The following is an 18,492-nucleotide window of genomic DNA, read 5'->3' as shown; positions in this document are numbered from 1 at the left end:
CTTTGGTCTGGTCTTTTTGGTCAGTGGGGTAGGGAATTTTCAGTAGGGAAAACCGACTGGGGATCCGTAGTGGTTCTGTAACTCAGTGTTTTAGAGAGTTGCCTGGGGCATGAAGGAAGCATAAACTCAGGGTTTTGTTTTGTTTTGTATTGTTTTGTTTTTTACCCCAAGGCTGGTTTTTTATCCACTCTGACATACAACTTTTCTTTTCCTCATGAGGAAAAAAATTCTCTCTTATGTTGTGCAGAGACAATTTGTGTAATGATGTGGAGGTGGGTGGGGTGGCCAAACTTGTAGTATTCCCTGTGTGTGGTTAGCATTGCAAAAATAAATTGCATAACTGTGAAATGAACAGTAAAATAAATATTTTTCTGCTAAGAAATATTAGAAACTGCAGCCTTACTATATTACAATAGGGAACTGTCCATAGTGGTACTATTTGTTCTTTCTGCTATATGACATCTTTTCTCCATGTCCTTTTTCTTTTTTCTTTAAAAATATTTTTTCCTTATTTTGAAATCAAATAGATATGAAAACTAATAAGAGCCTCACAACTTTCTTCTATTTATATTATAATAGGTTCAGTGAAATTCTGATGATTTGTTAAATATTCCTTTTGTATGAGCACAGTGTACTCCTTTAATTACCACAGTGGGTTGGGTTCCTTCATGTTCCTGCCAAAGCCTTGTGAAACCCTCGTATTTTTCCAATGTTCAGGGCAACCCTTCAATACCCTGGTAGTGCTCTGACTTGGAGAGATTACACATAGGGCTAAAACTTATAGCTTTTAGAGCCTGGCAAGGCTGCCCAGTCATTAGCTAAAGGTTCCAATAGATTACAGAATTTCAGAGCTGAAAGGGACCTCTGGGACCATTAAATTCAACTCATATAAGAAAAAGAAAAATCACCCTCAAAACATATCCAGTGACAGGTCATGTCACTTTTCCTGAAGATCTCATCTGAGAAGCAATCTACTACCTCTCCAGGCATCCCATTACACTTTTGAATGCTCCAAATTAGTAGGAAATTTTCCTTGATATCAAGTCTGAATTTGTCTTGCAACTTGCACCTCTTGTCCTAGTCATTCCTTCTGGGGCCAACCCCTTTTTGCATGATAGCTTCTCAGATATTCAAAGACATCTAAAAGGTTCCCCCTTGATCTTTCTTCTCCAGATTTATCATTTCCTGTTCCCTTGGCATATCTTCATGGCATCAACTTTAATTTCTTCACCTCTGTGCTTACCTTCCCTCAAGACATTCTCCAACTTAACAATGTTCTTTCTAATCCATTTGTAGTGGAAGGATGAGAACATTGTAGTGATTTGAAAGTGGGGCTCTTGGACGCTTTTGACAAGTCATTGCTTCAGTGAGTGATGAGAGGCCAAGCTTTTGACAAGTCATTGCTTCAGTGAGTGATGAGGGGCCAAACACTGGATTCTGTGACTCTCTCGTTGACTAAGGGGAAGGAGCTTGAGGGGCTTCCATGTCTTATGGTTTGATGTTTCACTAAAGAACCTTTCCTTTGAACTTGAATACAAGTACCCGAGATAAAGGTGATTTTAAGGAATTTTGGGAAAAACCTTAAGAATTCATGACAGGTAAAGTGTAATTCAGCCAAAAGTTTGATACTTTCTATTCCATCATGCATAAATTGAATATAATGTATAAATTGGTGTATAAGATATTATGTAAATAACATTACCAACAATAACAGCCCATAATAAATGTATAATTTTATAATTCTATTACTGTAGTATTATGTATTAAATATTATTATGTATTTATAAATAATATAAATAGCAATAAATACTATTATGGGATGATGCAGTCCCTGCCTTCTGTGAACTTAAAATGTTTAAGTGAAATTGCATGGTTCCTCCTATTTTTTCTAATTCTTCTATGCAATGAGAAAATATATTTAACAGGAATGTATATGTAGAGACTCTATTGAATTGTCTGCCATCTTGGAAAAAGGAGAAGTTCGGGAAGGGGAGAAAATTAAAAACTTATGAAAGTGCATGTAGAAAATTAAAAATAAATAAACTTAAAAAAAAGATATATATGTTTTAAAAACTTTCCTTATATTGTATTAAGGACACCAGAAGTACTATGTATGAGAAGATGGTGTTTGTGTTTTTTTTTCTGACTGCTTTATTTGACATGTTAAATAATTTGTTTTATATTTCCAGTGATATTTGTTTAATAAACTATTTTCGTAACAATACAGGCAAATTTCATTTAAAAGGCCTAGTTCTTGTCAAAGGAATTGATTTTTTTCTCATTTGTTTTCAAAAGATCCATAAGCTGACTGCATATGTGTAACCTATATCAAATTGCTTGCCTTCTCAATGGGGAGTGGGGGGAGTGGGGTAGAAGAAGAGAATTTGGAACTCAAAAATTTTAAAAAACAAATATTAAAAAAATTATCTTTATATGTAATTGGGGAAAACCAAAATATTAATTTTTTTAAAAAAGAAAAAAAAGATCCATGACTTTGTCGGTGTGATTACTCCCTCCAAGTAAATGATTTTAGTATAATTAGGAGTGGCAAGTGGGAATCACCTGGTGGCCAACTGTCTGGTGATGAGGATCTCCTGGGTCTTGGCAACAGACAAAACCAATAGGCTACTATTCCTTTTACCACATCTTATTTTCCAGTTTGGTAACCTATCTGGGTGTTCAACAGGTGAGCGTGTGGTATGAGTGACCTTGGAGTGGAGGATGGGTATGTTGCATGATCACAGAACTTTAAGGGTGGAGGAGTTCTTCTTGGCTTATACAAGGTTGATTCAGGGACTGAAGCTTCAGGCTACAATCCTCTATGTTACTGGTCTCAAGCCTTTCTTTTGCTATTGCAGACTCTGAGCCGAACCTCATTTCTGCCTTCTCCTGTCCTAATTTATCCTTTTTGCTAAGACTTGGTAAGATTAAAAGCAGTTATGAGGGAAGAGCCCAGGTAGAGGCTGAGACTGCAGATATTTCTTTAAAGCATAGCCCAAGGGTGGGGAACCCGCTGCCTTGAGGCCACATACAGTCCTCGAGGTTCTCAAGTGCAGTCCTTTGACTGAGCAACAGTCAAAGCACAAGAGTAGCATTTGTTCTGTGAAATTTGGGTTCAGCTTCACTTGAGGACCTAGAGGGCCACATATGGCCTTGAGTACTCAGTTTTCCCACTTCTGGGCTTAATTCAGAGTTATTTGGGCATTCTGAATTGAGCCTGATTGCAGAATGAGGATAGATGAACAGGGATCAATATGACTGCCAGAATTTCTCTAGATCTGCATTGCTCTTAGAATCTTTATGAAGCTAAAAATAAGCTGTTGTTAGCTCGCCTCTCACATAAGCTCCAAATCTGTGGGGCACCAGGGCATCATTGAATGGACTTCTAGAATTCATTAAGCATTGTCATTTTGGTCTTTAGCTCCAACAAAATAGATTGAAGGTAACAGATATCTTGGGGAATCTGCAAAATTTTTGTTCTAAAGAGATCCTTGTATATGAAAAGTTTAGGCACCTGTGTGCTTGGGTTTAAGGAGGTAACCCAGTCTGGCCCATAAGTAACATCTGCAGAGAACCCTGATCATAAAACCCATTCTGTTATTATTCTGGGCCTGATTTAGCTTATACCTCAACAATAGAGCTATTTTAAATTTTGGGGTCTTAGAAATGGGTCTGTTGTGGGAGCAGTATCTTAAGATTGCTACAATCATGTTGTGTGAGTTTATTTTTAAAAGGTATGGAACCTGCCCTCCAGATTTAATTGGCTCAGGAGACTTAAGGCTTGGGTTATTGATCTCACTTCCTGATCACCTGAGTGTTAATAACCAAGAAAGAAGAGGACCAGCTGGTCCATGATTTTTGACCATCACAAGCAACACAAAGGCAAGGAAAAGGGCTTTGCTCAGCTGGATCAGCACAACGTCCTGGCTGGGTATCATTGTTGAGTAGCTTTCCTCTGCTCTGGTTAAGTAAATTTCCTTTAACAAAACTGTCAGCTCTCAAGTGTTTTATCTGATTCCAAAATGGAACCTACATTAGCCAGGCAATCAGAGTAGGCCTGTCCTGCAACAAGATGGGAAGTGAACTTGTAGGTTTGATGTTTTGTACACATGAAATGTTTGCCACAGCCCTCTGAGCATTTAAATGTAAATCGCCTCAATAATCAACAGATATTTATCAAATATACATAAAATGGCAGGTATTGTGCTATGTACCTAAGATTGGAGAGTGGCTCCTCAATAGAAGATTGTGCACTGAAGAGACCTCAAAGACCATCTAGTCCAGACCTCTTGTTTTACAGTAGAGAGTTTTGTGAGGATTTGCCAGGGTCACATAAGTATTAAGAACAAAGCAAAGATTTGAACTTGGGTCTCCTTACATCACACCCATCACACTGTCTTCTGTCCCCCAGCACTTTCCAAGAATAACTAGTTTGAGAGTTAGAAGTGTTCATCTACTCCAACCCATCCACAAAAGGTACCTCCACTCTAACCAATAAGTAGTTGTCCAGTGTCTGTGCCAAGGGGTTGGGGGACTATACCTCTCAAGGTAGCACCTTTCCATACTCTGCTTTCCAGTGTTTTAACGCAGAATAGAGGGAGGTCTCTGCCCATGATCAGAGAAAATGACTTTACCACAATTCTTTTTTTACAAATGACAAAGTAGAACACAGCCTCTGTTCCATCAAAAGCTCTTTCAGTCATTTCCTTGCTCAGTCCCTAACTTTTATATCTTAAGTTATTCAAAAGTATGATCACAATAAGATACTTTTGGTGTTGGATATCACATCCCATTTTTATAAAACTATCTCCTCAAAGTTTCAGCATATATATTGAAAAATTACTGATATACTTATGACTATAGTCCTCCTTCCTGGTTATTGACATCCTGCTCTACCTCAGATGCCTTTATCTTTTTTTGTATTACCCACATCAGAAGTGATCCCTTCTTCCTCAGGTCTCTCATACATTTATACATTATTGTACAATATTTCACACTTGTCATTTTCTACTTTATATTACGATGGCTTAGTTCCTTTATTAGATCATACATTTCTTGAGCAGGGGCCACTATTAATCTTTCTATCCCTACTGTGCTTACTTAGGCCTTGCAGTTGGTCAACAAGTATATTTCAAGCATTTAGTATGTGGCAGGTACTGTGTTAAGTGCTGGATGTAGAAGAAAAGAAAACAAAACCCAAAACCTGCCCACAAGGAGCATACATTTTAATGGAGAAACTAACATGCAAAAGTAGACACATACAAGATATTCACAAAGTAGATGAAGGTAACCTCAAAGGGGAAAACATTAATAATAATATTAGGATTTAACTGGTGGATTGAATTTTCAGAAGATATATCATGGAAGAACATAGCTCAAGAAACTCTAAAATTGAAATCTGGACTGTAAGATGATAATTCTAACAATGAAGAAAAGAGGAAAACATGTTAGTATTCCCAAAGTAAAACTTGGATCATTCCATTCTCCTGCTAAAATATATTGAATAATTCCGTTGCCATCTCTACCCACTTTTACAACCTTATCTTCTACATTGCTTCCCAATGAACCTCATGTTCCTCATGTCTTCCCTCAGATATGCTTCTGCACCTTTTCTCTTTGTGTTCATTATCTCTGTTCTCCATCTCTTTCTGTCTTTCAAGATCCCGCATTACCTATTATCTTCTACATAAAGCCTTCACTTATTCTGTTAACTGAATGTGATCTATGATTTTCTCCTCTTAAGCCCTCATAATTTTGTTTATATCTCTAATGAGCCACTTATCATATTCTGCCTTTTCAGCATCAGAGAAGCTAAAACTTTGAATGAGCTGAGGCATGCAAAAAATGCTAGTTAGCAAAAAGGATTTATTTTTTAGCTGCTGGGAATGAGAGGATGAACAGGAAGTTAGGATCATTATTTGGGGAAGTTGATATATTGTTAATGGAGGATGGGAAAACTTCATCAACTCTTTTTGCTCTGGTTTTCTCAAATAACAAAAAGGATATTTAAACTGGAAAGTGCTGAAGAAGCATTTTTAAAGGGGATTTGAGACAAGAAGATACATTAGCATCCATTTTAATTGCATCCCCAGTCCCTAGACCAAGCTAGGTACTAGGATAACTGGTAAATCTGATGGTGGACCAGTGTTAGTAATTTCTGAGAAATTAGGAAAAGTATCAGAAGACTGGAGACAGGTGAACCTTGTCTCCCAGTTTTCAAAAGGTGTGGAAAATTTAGATTCTGGAAATTACGTAAGATTAGCCTTGATCTGTCAAACTTGAGCCTTGGATGACTTCTACCATATGCTGCTTTCCTTCTCATATGCAGGTGAGCTGCGCTGGAGAAACTTATGATACCAAATTAACTGGTGACTAAAATTTGTTATGTAATCACATCAGGGTCACCACTGTGGTAAGGCAATCTTTTACACCTCCCTGATTGATTCATCCCATTCATCCTAGTGTTTTTTTCATTCCTCCTCAAGACTTCTGTGGTTCCCCTGCTTCCAGTCTTTTTAAGTTGAGAACCTTGCCTCATGTTTTATTGAAAAAGTTGAGGCCATTCTCTGAGAGGTCCTTCATTTTCCCTTCTCCTCCTCCTCATTTCACATTATTCAGACATCTTCTTCCACTATCTCCTCTTTCGTACTTGTCTAACAAGAAGAGGTGGCCCTTTGCTAAGAAACACCCCTTCACCTGCACAAATAAATGATCATACTCCATCCCATCTTCTCCAGCAGATTGCCTTCTCTCTCATCCCTCTTCAGTTTCTCCGTTTACCAGCTTCCCTACTGCCTATAAACATATCCATGTTCCCCTTAACTTCAAAAACTCCTCACTTATTCCATCCACCTCTGCTAACTGTTGACCCATGTTCTCACCCTTTTGTGGCCAAATGTGTGAGAAGACTTTCAGTGTTTGATTCCTCTACTTCATCTTCTCTCACTCTCCTGAACTCTGTAGTCTGACTTCAAGTCTTAACTGAAATTGACTCTTCAAAGTTCACAGTTCTCTCATTCATTCATTCATTTTGGGTAAGAATTGGGGTTAAATGACTTACCCAGGGTCATCAGTGTCTGAGATGAGATTTGAACTCAGATCCTCCTGATTCCAGGGCCAGTGCACTATCCACTGTGCCAACCTAGCTGCCCCTCACAACTATCTCTTAGTTGCCAAATATAATGGCTTTTTCCCAATCCATACTATTGTCCTCCTTGTAGCCACTGACAGTCTCTTCCTTTTATTCTCATTTCTAGGATTTTGCCACACTGCTCTTAGTTCTCTACTGACTTGTCTGACTCCTCCTCGGTCTTCTTTGCTGGATCTTCATCCAGGTTATATCCACTAATAGTGGGTGTCTCCCAGGGCTCTGACTCGTCTACCTACATACTATTTTAATTGGTCATTGCGTTAGAAACCATGCATTTAATTTTCATCTCTATGTAGATGATTCCAACATCTATTTATACAGCCCTGACCTTTCTCCTGAAGTGTGGTCTTGTAACTTCTACTGGCTATTCTATATCTCAAGCTGGATGTCCCATAGACATCTTAAACTCAACATGTCACAAATTGAACCCATTCACTTTGCCTGAGGGCATCTGGTGTTGTAGTGGATAGAGCACTGGGCTAGGAATCACAAAGACCTGAGTTCAAATCTGGTCCCAAGCAAGACACTTTCTAGCCAAATGACGGGGCAAGTCATATAACTTGTTTGACTCTCTTAAACAGGAATATTTATAGCACCTAACTCACCTGGTTGTTTTGAAGATCAAATGGGATGATATTTGTAAAAAACCTTTAGCACAATTCCTGGCACTATATACACTCTTAATCCCTTTACCCCTAGACCCTCTCTTTCCAATTTTCCTGTTATAGAAGAGGATTCTTCTATCTTCCCAGCCACCTACACTTGAAAACTAAGTGTTATCTTCTTACTGTCTCTTACGGCTCACCCTCATATCCTCGCTGTGAAGTCCCCTATAGTCTACCTTTATGACATCTCTTATATATGCTAATAATAATGCTCCAGGCCTTCATCACTTCACACCTAGACTTATTGCAATAACCTGCTGGTTTTTCTTCCTGTTTCAAGTCTTCCCCCAGTTCCAATCCCTCCTTCACTCAGCTGTCAAATTGTTCTTCCTAAAGTTTGACCATGCTAGTACTAGTGATAATTTAGTAAAGGAAAAAGGGTGATCATTAGGAGCAAGCATGAGTTCACCAAAAATGTTATACCAAACTGACTTTAGATAAGGTTACATTCCTAGATCAGAGGAATACATACCTATGTACATGCTGTTTTCATTGTAGAAATTAAACTTCCTTGAGAGCAGGGACTAGTTTTCTTTCATCTTTGTGGTCCCTGTGGCCAGCACAGTCTGATTGTTAGTTGGTTTTCAGTTGTTTTCCAGTTATGTCTGACTCTTCGTGACCTCCCATTTGGGGTTTTCTTGGCAAAGTGGTTTGCCATTTCCTTCTCCAGCTCACTTTATAGATGAAGAAACTGAGGCAAACAGGGTTAAGTGACTCATCAAGAGTCATATAGTCAGTAAGTGTCTGAGGCCAGATCTGAACTCAAGAAGATGTATTTTCCTGACTCCAGACCCAAGGACTCTATCCACTGCACCATCTAGCTGGCCCCGATACATGGTAGGTTCTCAATACATTCTTAAAGAATTTCATGGAAGTAAAATGAACATGGATATTAATTTTAGAAAGATATTTAGCCAAATATATTGTTATTTGTCTTTCATTTTATAAGAGGAATAGTGACATCATAGGGTGATGTCTTAACTCATACATGAATTGGCTTCAAATGAGGCAGAATTGCACAGTTGTCAGCATTACTCTGTCTTCCAGAGTCACTGAAGTCCAGTGACAAGACAGAAGTCAAGATGACTGGAAATGACCCAGTCATGGTTAATGGAAGCCTTCAGTGTCTGAACAAGCCTCTAACCACTCCATAATATCTTCTTCAGATGCTTTCATAGTTGTGGGAACAAATTATTCTCATCAGCTATTCAGCTGGGGGAAATATTCATATGCACAGAGTAGGAACTCTCTCCCCACCAACTCATGGATGGGTCTGTGGCCTGTCAGTTACCCTCAACTTGCTTTATTTAGCCTTTCTGATGAAACAGATGTACTGGAGAGTGACTGCTGCTTATGCTATAGCTTTCTGGAGCCACAAGTGAGAACTAAGTTACAGGTGAACCCCAAAGGTGGATGCACAGTCCTACAAGGGCCTTGGCAAGCCCTCCCATCAGAGGTGCTAGTTTTCTCTGAGCACCCCATCCACTTTATCCAAATAGATAATGATATCATGGGTAAGATGAAGAAAATACAGCCTATTATAGTATAGTTAAATTGAACAACTCTACATAAATGTTACTGACTAATGCAGGGGTGGAGAACCTGTGCTCTTGACCCTTAAGTATGGATTTTGGACAGAATCCAAATTATTTTGCTCTGTAATATTTGGATTCAGTCAAAACGCTGCACTTAAGGATCTAGAAGGCCACATGTGGCCTCAAGGCTATAGGTTTCCCACCCCTGGACTAATGGGTCAGTTTCAACCTTAATAAGTCTCTAGTAGTATGCCTTCAATCTCTGTCCTTTATGGACACACATATAAACAAATTTGGTGTATGTATATGTGTGTATACATATGTATTGCCATTCATATAGGTTCACAAAATTATTTGCACAAGTGAAAGATGGATAATTCTTCTTAGACCTGGGAATTTCAGTTGACTATTAGGTATAATATGAGTCAGTAGTGTGATGAAGCAGATTAAACATCCAACACAAACTTAGATTGTAGAAATACAGTTTCCAGGTGAGGGAGGCAGTATGTGCTGGTTAAACAATTAAGGAGTCTAGTGTTGAGGCTAGGTCATGATGTTTTAAGAGGGATATCAAATTGGGAGACCTTCAGGGCAATGAAGACTCTGAAATTGTCATCTAATGAATAACTGAGGAAATTGAGAATAGTTTGTTTTTAGAAAAAAATAAAAGTAAATGCATTTTTATGAACCTCATATTCCAAGCACTTAAAAAAATAACATACCATGCTCGTAACAACATTGGGAAGTTGGTACTAATATTATTATCCTCATTTTACCATTAAGGAAACTGAGGTTAAGTGACTTGCCTAGGATCACACAACTAGGAAGTGACTGAGGCCAGCCTTGAACTCAGTTTCCTGATTCTAGGTCAGTACCCTGTCCATTGTGCCACCTCTTAGTCTTTTACAAGTCTTAGGAGAACATGAAGCTGTTTTCAATATGGCCTAATGGAAAGGATGAAGGAATTGGTATCGGAATCACTGAGTTTCAGTTCTGTGATTTTGGCCATTTTATTTTTGGCCTTTAATATCCTCGCTGTAACATGAAGAGATTGGACTAGATCATTTCTAGGGACTCTTCCAGCTTTAAATCCTATGAAAAATTAAGTTCAACTCATATTTATTAAGTAATTAACTATGTGCAAGGCACTATATAAAATGCCAGGAATGCAGTGATGGAAACTGACACAGTCCTTGTCCTCAACAACTGAACTATAAGCATCCAGTTAGGGGTGTTAGGAGGTGCATACAAATAAGTGTTATACAAGGTGAGATATGATACAAGGTAAGATGCGATAAGGGCGAAGGACAATATACTGTAAGGAAATTTGAAGATAAAGAGATCATATGTGGTTAAGGGTTGGTTCAGGGAAATCTTTATGAAATAGGTTGGGACTTGAAAAAAAGAATTTTAGATGAAATTAGAAAAAGAGGAGTTCATTTTGAATGAAACATAAAGTAGATTAAAGGCAGCTACTGAAACTGAAAAGGTAGGCAGGGATCAGATCGAGACGATATTTTATCCTGTAGACAATAGGGAGACTCTAGACCTGTGCACTGGAAACATTTAAAGCACTAGTGTATATAAATGGGAGGAAACTTATTCTGTGTTGCTTTGGAGGGTAGAAATTATAGGGATGCAAATTTGGCTTGGCATAAGGTAGAAATGTCTAATAACTAGAATTATCTAGGACTGGAATGTGCTGCCTCAAAAAGTAGTGAGCTTTCTATTACTGGAAATGTTCAAGCAAAATGATATGATGCTTCAGATTGTGGCTCTATAAGTGTAGAAACTAAATCTATCTAAAAGTTATGATACATCAACTCTCAAACATTCGTTTATCAGAAAAAGCTCAAAAGGCACTTGATTTCAAACCATAGAAAATTTCTTTTTATTCAATTACCTAAATAAATGTTGGAAACAGTCTGATGGCTGGTATTGCCATGATACCAAAAACATCCACATTGAAGTTTTAAAATCTTTTAGAAAGGTATGGTAGGCAAGAAAGAGGAATTAGTTTATCAAGGTGAAGGGGAAATATGTTGTCATTATGAAATACAGAGGTATAATAAAGATTTACTAAACAGATAACACAGTTGTGCTAAAATGTTACATGAACAAAATCTATGACTCATTCTTTCCAAATTTCGTGAATCAATTTAATGTGGTGCTAAATATATGTGTATATATATATATATATGCATATATATATATTTACTCATATGAAAGTGAGACTTTTAATTTTATCTTATCTTTTACAGCATTGACATTTTTATTTTATTTTCATAAACATTTATGAATAACTCTGGTGATTAAAAGTCTTGGTAAATGAGGACAGAATGGCAGAGTGAATTGTTGTCCACCTTGCCAATATTGTGTTGAGATACTCAATATGGAAGAACCACTTCAGTCTCCAGACAGCCATGTTTCATAGCCATCCTACCCTGTCCAGCCCAGCCCATCCTATCCTATCCTGTCCCATCCGATCTCCCAGCCCATCCCAGTCTTGTCATGATAGAGAGTATGACCACAGAAATGGCAGTAGCCACAGGCATTAGTGCAGCAGGAGTGGAGAAGTTCAACACAAATTTTGGAACCAGACTTATTGGAGAGAACAGTTACTCCTGAGATGGAGAAATAGCAAGAGACTAAGCTATGGTACAGAGAAACAAGCTTGGATCTTGTCCTCCACTCTTGCTAGGAATGATGTAGCCTGCACATGTTCAATGGAACCCCATGTTCATTTTCCTTTGAGGAAGGACTTCAGCCACAAAGTGATAATATAGATCTGGATGACTGTATAGGTTCTTGTTGGGAGATGTGGGGTTCACTAGAGTGAAGGAGAATTGACTTGAATTGATTTGATTTCAGGCTTGGGTGTGAAGCCTTTGTCTTTTAAATTTTCAGTGGAGTGTAATAAAGGCTGTTTTCTCTCTGTGTGAATATATATAGCCTGTATGTTTGCACTGAGGTTAAGGGGAGGGACTGAGGATCATTTTACTTTTTCTGTAGAAAAAATACCCAGTCATGAGTCTAATTGGGATCATGAGCCAATAGGAGTCGCTCATGGGAAATCTTTCAGGGTTGAACTCAGTCTTTGTAAACCTAGAGCTTAGGGTTATGGGTCATAGGTTATACCACCCAGGATGGTGTCAGTGATGGTTCCAGGTAGACAGGGCCTGCCTCATCAAAGGGAACAGGGAAGTGAAAAAGTTTTTAATAAACTCCCACTATGCATCAGATATTGTGCTCAGCAGTTTACAAGTACCTCATCTAATCCTCACAACAACACTCCTGTGAAATAGATGCTATTGTTATCCCCATATTAGAGTTGGAGAAATTGAGACTAACAGAGATTAAGTGAATTTCCCAGGGTCACACAACCAGTAAGCGTCTGAGGTCAGATTGGAACTCATCTTCCTGACGTTAGACTCAACACTCTTACCTACTGCACTACCTTGCTATGGCTTTTACCATTAGAAACTTGTTTATAACTTGAGTGAAATCCTAACCCTGGAATTATCTTGGGTTTTTTTTATTCATTTACTCCCTCCTAGAAGTCTCATCTTAGAGGAGACTGAGCATCAGTGTCTGGTGGTTTGTTTCCCTCTAACTTACATATGGTATTGTTTCACTATGCTGCAGTGTGCCACTCATTTAGAATATCCGATATCAACCCTTGGTCAGATACGTGAGCTCCTTGAGAGCAGGGGCTGTTTCCGTCCTTCCTCTATGTCTCCAACAATTAATACACATAGTAAGTACCTAAATTCTAGTTGATTGATTGACTAAATTTAGAGAAATCTAAGTATAAACTCACCATTCTCATGATTGTTTACTTTGCAGCTCATTACTGCTTACTGTATTTCTGATGTTTAGGAGAATCAGTATGATGCTATTGCACTGGGAAAGCCTGGTTCAGATCCTCCTTGTGACCCTCGCTAGCTGGTCAGACAGACACTTGCCAGGCACAGAAACATAGATTTAGAACTAGGAACCTCAGAATCAACCGAGTAAATGTCCTTCATTTTTGTTGTGATTCCATAATTTTTCAGTCATGTTTGTCTCTTTGTGACCCTATTTGGTGTTTTCTTGGCAAAGATACCCAAGTGATTTGTCACTTCCTTCTCTTTTATTCAGTTCATTTTACAGATGAGGAAACTGAGGCAAACAAGGTAAAGTGACACACCCAGGCTCATACAGATATTAAGTGCCTGAGCCCAGATTTGAACTCAGGAAGATGAGTGTTTCTGAGTCCAGACCTGGCACTCAAACCACTGTGCCACTTAGTTTCCCCAAAAGTGCATCTGAATATGGGCTATCGTAGCTATTATTACTATTGGGGGCACCATTCAAATTTCTCAAATTGTATGTAAGATGATTAATTTAGAGAATAGCTTTTCTTTCTGAGCTTTGGCCTGAAAGGTGGAAAATATGCTCGTTTATCAGGTTGCTCTTTAAAACAGGTATAATATTGGTCAAAACAAACCTAGGAGGTTACTTGTCTCTGTGCTGAATTTCATTTATATTGTATTCTTTAAAATATGCATGAAATTATAGTCTTGAACTTTCCTTTTTCATACACAAACTAATCATTATAAAACCCAATAATGATCCCCAAGGGAAAAACCGCATAGGAGGAAAAGGGGATGGGGCACGCATGGGGTGAGGGTGCTGAAACAACAGCCATCTTTCATGGACTGTATGGAGACAATTATCTGCTGGATGTGTGCACTGGACTTATGGCTTGAAGTCTTTAGGAGCTGATGCCATAGGGCACCAAGTGCATAACTATGTACTGTAATATCCATTCCACAGGCTACATCTCGTTCCTGAGTCCAAAAATGCAAGCTTTATGTGTTTTATTTTATTGATATGATGACATGACTTAAACACAGCAAGGGGGAAATCAAACAGTGCCAGAAAAATGAGGAAAAGTTCAGTGAGGTGCTGGGACTAAAAGTTTACTATAATCCTTTTGACAGAAAGAAACCCTTTCACATTCTCTCTCTCCCCATCGGTTCCATGCATATATAGTAGTTAACTTTATTATTTTCCCCAGAGTGCAATAAATGAAGGTGAGAGAAGGGAGTAGAAGGGTTCCTTCAAAAGTCGACATTTAATTATTGCTTCTCTCCCATGAGATATGAGACAGGCTCTTCAGCATTTTGTTTTCAGAGGGAGAAGGATTTTTGTGTTAAATTTCATATATTGAAACATAGTTCTGGCCCTAAGCCTAGGGAAAGTTTGTATTCTGGGTTTTTAGATGTCTAGTTCTGTACCCTTTTCCCCATTCTGTTAGCACTGCAATTTGAGAAGCCCTGAGCAGAACAGACCTAATATTGCCAGAATTGGTGTTGCTTTCTCAGTGACCCATGGAGATAAAAGCAGCTGAGATATCAGAGGCCATAAAGGATCTTTACGGATTGTCTGTAGATAGTTAGATAGAACGCACTTATATGCCTTAGGTGGTTGAGGTTATTTGTAGGTTATGGGAGAGACCAGGCAAGCAATGTTATCACTTATGTTACATTTTTTGGTAAGTAATCTTGTATGATTCATAGATGTATTTGAGACACCTTGAATTAGATGCTGTTTGATAGTTAACAAACAAATAAGCACCCTGGTCTCTTGTTTTGTATACCACTTTCAGGTAATTTTATTTTTGCAAAGATGTGGTCTATTATAGAACATAATTTGTAAAAGTCTTGTCCTTTGTCAAATCTTTATCAAGGATGCTCCCAATGCATGTGTAGAGTTTTCTCATAAGGATTTTTATAGAGGTTTGAAAGTAAACATAGGAGTCAATAGATACTAATATTTTGTGACCAATTTTGGTGGTAATAGGACCCATGATTCCCTCCCCCTTCCCAGTATTTTATGTCTTTCTTTTTTCTGATACTTTGATAATTGTTCCATTAATAATCTCAGAATTATGATGTCTCCAGCACTAGCTTCCCCTGGTCTTCCCAACTTCTCTTCCCATATTTTATTTTCTTCAGTGTCATTTCTTATTTTTCATGTAACATAGTTGGAACTGTGATGTTAACCATGGAAGATCTGCTATCATTGATAGAAAAAAGAAGTTGGTTATAGAAATCTTAACAGATCTTTTCCATTTTTTAGTTGTTTGTCCTTCTCCCAGGGGTATCCTTAAATGTACCCGGTATGATTTTATTTCATTGGTTGACAAGCTTTTTGAAAATATTTTTTCCCTTTCTCACATTTTTTTAGAAGTGATACTGCCTATTTCCTTCTATATAAAATTTAACGAATGAGTTTATATTCTAAACTGATAAACCTTTTATTTTTCCACATGGTAAGACCAAGTGCTGTTTCTAGGCTTTTTTGATTTTTTTATTGGGATGATTGATATCAGTAAAACTTCTGTAGGAAATATTAATGGTCTGAACTGATGTTTGTTCTTTTGTCCATTTCCCATATTTGTCATCAAATTGTTTAAATAACTTGGGCTGGAACTGCTTTCAATAATAGAACATTTAATCTATCGGCTATTGATTTAGAATTTGAAGGACTAGGGGAGGTCATCTGGTTGATCTCCTGCCTAAAGCACAAATCCTATTATAACACTTAGCCTTTGCTCCAGGAACTCCAGTGACACATGAAACGGTTGTTTTGTCTTTCATCTTTGTGCCTCATAGAGAGTCCATCTCATGGTCTGTCCTTAATAAGCGTTCACTGAATTGAATTGATTTTATTCATTTAAAAACAAATAATGAATAAATTCCATCATGTCACTAGGTAAGCATCTATTTTCTCTCCTTTTTGAGGGAGTTTTTTCTAACAGAGTCCTAAAGATGTTTTGAGCTCTGAGGTGCCTATCATAGCAACATAGTTGTATAGTTTAGTTTTTGTATAGCTCCTTTTACAAATCGAGGTACTTTAATATGTACTTTTATGTTCTTTCAGTAGTCTGAGAGGTGGTCATGGAAGGGTTTATTATTTTCATTTTACAGAGAAAGAAATGAGTGTATGGAAATTTAGTGATTTGCTCAGGGTTGCATTGTTCTTGGATCACAACTAGAACCCAGATCCTCTGAATTCTAGACTAGTTTTCCTACTAGTTCATCTTGGATAAATTTGTGGGAATTGAAAATATCATTGAGGATAGTTATAATAATTATAGTCATTAAAAAGCTTAGCAGTATGGGATGAAAACAACAAAATGGGACTAACACTGGGAAAACCAATACAGGTTGGGTAAAAATACTCTGAAATGCAAATAGACCAGGTTGATGAGTAATGGTGAAGAAACCAAGGAGGGGTTGTGGGAAGCAAATTATGAATAGAGTTTCAATGCAAGGGAGTAGCAATAACTGTGGTACTATTTCAGGCATCTTATGAAAAGACATTGCATCAAGGAACAGAAGAGATTGATGGAGTCTCTTAACCAGACAAGACTGAACTTGAAAATCTGAGCTCAGTTGAAGACACCTTGATCAGCAGAATGGATTGAGTCACAAGAAAACATCTAAATAGTAAAATGTACAAAGTTGGAAGAAATAATTACTTAGGAATGATGTGATGGTTATCTACTATTTAACAATTATAAAGATTCAAGGGAGTGGAATTAGTTGGCACCAAAGGGCATGCCTAGGTGTAATGGGATGAAAATACGGAGCTGGAAAGGATTCTTGTCAGCAGGGAAAGTTTCCTGATTGAGAGAAATAAAGGTTTATTTTTATTTTTATTTCTAATCTTCCAGTGGAGGTGGTGATTGAAGTTTCCTTTTGAAGGATGTCTACTGGATTAAAAAACCTTATGTCACAAGCAGTTTCCTTGTGTAGTGAGTGAAGGTCCATTTCTTTGAACATGGGCAATTTGCCCTTTAAATTCTGATCCTTGTGAAGGTGTAGTATGCCTTCTTTAGGACAATGGCGATGTTGGGGTCTTTCCCTTCACTTTAAAGCATATGCACCTAACCTCCAACAGTTTCCTGTTGGCTTACTTTGTGGTGGTGAAAAGTTCTTTAATGGGCTTCACTGTCAGCCTAAGAATCAACCTCCTTAATTCAACTTAGCAGTGAATTGACCTGACACCTGAGACACTGACTGTATCCTACAAGGAAGAGAGCCAATTGTCCTTGGGCTGTGCCATGCCCTGTAGTAAACTTGGTGGGGATTCACAGAGAGAAAACTCCCTGGGTCAGAAGGTACTTTTTGGCCACATGTATTACTTAACTAGCACTTATGTAGCATTTTAAGGTTTGCATAGCTCATTACAAATATTGTCTCAGGAGGTAGGTACTATTATGCTTATTTTATAAATAAGAGAACTGAAGCTTAGAGGGGGTTACATGACTTACCAAACTCACATAGCTAGTAAAGGTCTGAGTGGAATTCAAACTCAGATCTTTCTGACTTTTTTCCACTGTGGTTCCCTGCTTGGATTCTTCAGTGTCTTCAGTATCAAGCTTGAGCCCACTTTCCATAGGGAAGAATGAGTCTCCCAGTTTGCGGGGATATTTTTATAACTTTAATCCTTTACCATATTTTCTCAGTAAATATCTTTATAAAAATTAATTGATATTACCCAGCAAATTGATTTTAACACAAGCACACTCAATTGGTGCTCATGAGTGATACTCTTAGGAACCTTAATCACTCAGGAATAGAACCCTGAGGGGAGCATTAGTCAACCACCCTGTGGGACTCCAGCCTGCTAGTGCAAGTAGGGTTTGGCAGAGTGATTAGATCTTCTTTTCAAAAATTTAATTATTTAATTTTTTTATGGTTCAAAATTTATTTATTAATTTATTTTTAGTTTTCAGTGTTCACCTTTATAAGACCTTGAGTTCTAAATTTTTTCCACCTCTCTTCCCCCTCTCCAAGGTAGCATGCAATTTGAGGTAGACTTCACATGTACAATCATATTAAACATATTTCCACATTAGTCATGTGAAAAAATATGAACAGAAGGGGAAAACCATAAGAAAGAAAAAAAAGAGAAAATAGTATACTTCAATCTCCATTCAGACTCTATAGTTCCTTCTGTCAACGTGGGTGGCATTTTCCATGATGGGTCTTTTGGAATTGTCTTAGATCACTATATTACTGAGAAGAGTCTAACAAAGTTGGTCATTGTACAGTGTTGCTGTTACTCTGTACAATGTTCTCCTGGT

At 37.8% G+C, this 18,492-nt stretch overlaps 1 long non-coding RNA gene across 3 annotated transcripts in view; it reads left to right on the top strand.

Moving 5' to 3' along the window:
• Window positions 1-18,492, top strand: part of LOC140501926 (uncharacterized) — a 190,586-nt gene that overhangs the window by 47,900 nt on the left and 124,194 nt on the right. The gene's annotated exons all lie outside the window — the stretch shown is intronic.

This window comes from Notamacropus eugenii, chromosome 4 (genome assembly GCF_028372415.1).
Source record: "Notamacropus eugenii isolate mMacEug1 chromosome 4, mMacEug1.pri_v2, whole genome shotgun sequence".
In the NCBI taxonomy this organism is placed as follows: Eukaryota; Metazoa; Chordata; class Mammalia; order Diprotodontia; family Macropodidae; genus Notamacropus; species Notamacropus eugenii.
Note: the sequence above shows the minus strand (reverse complement) of the source record. Positions and strands in the feature narration are given on the sequence as shown.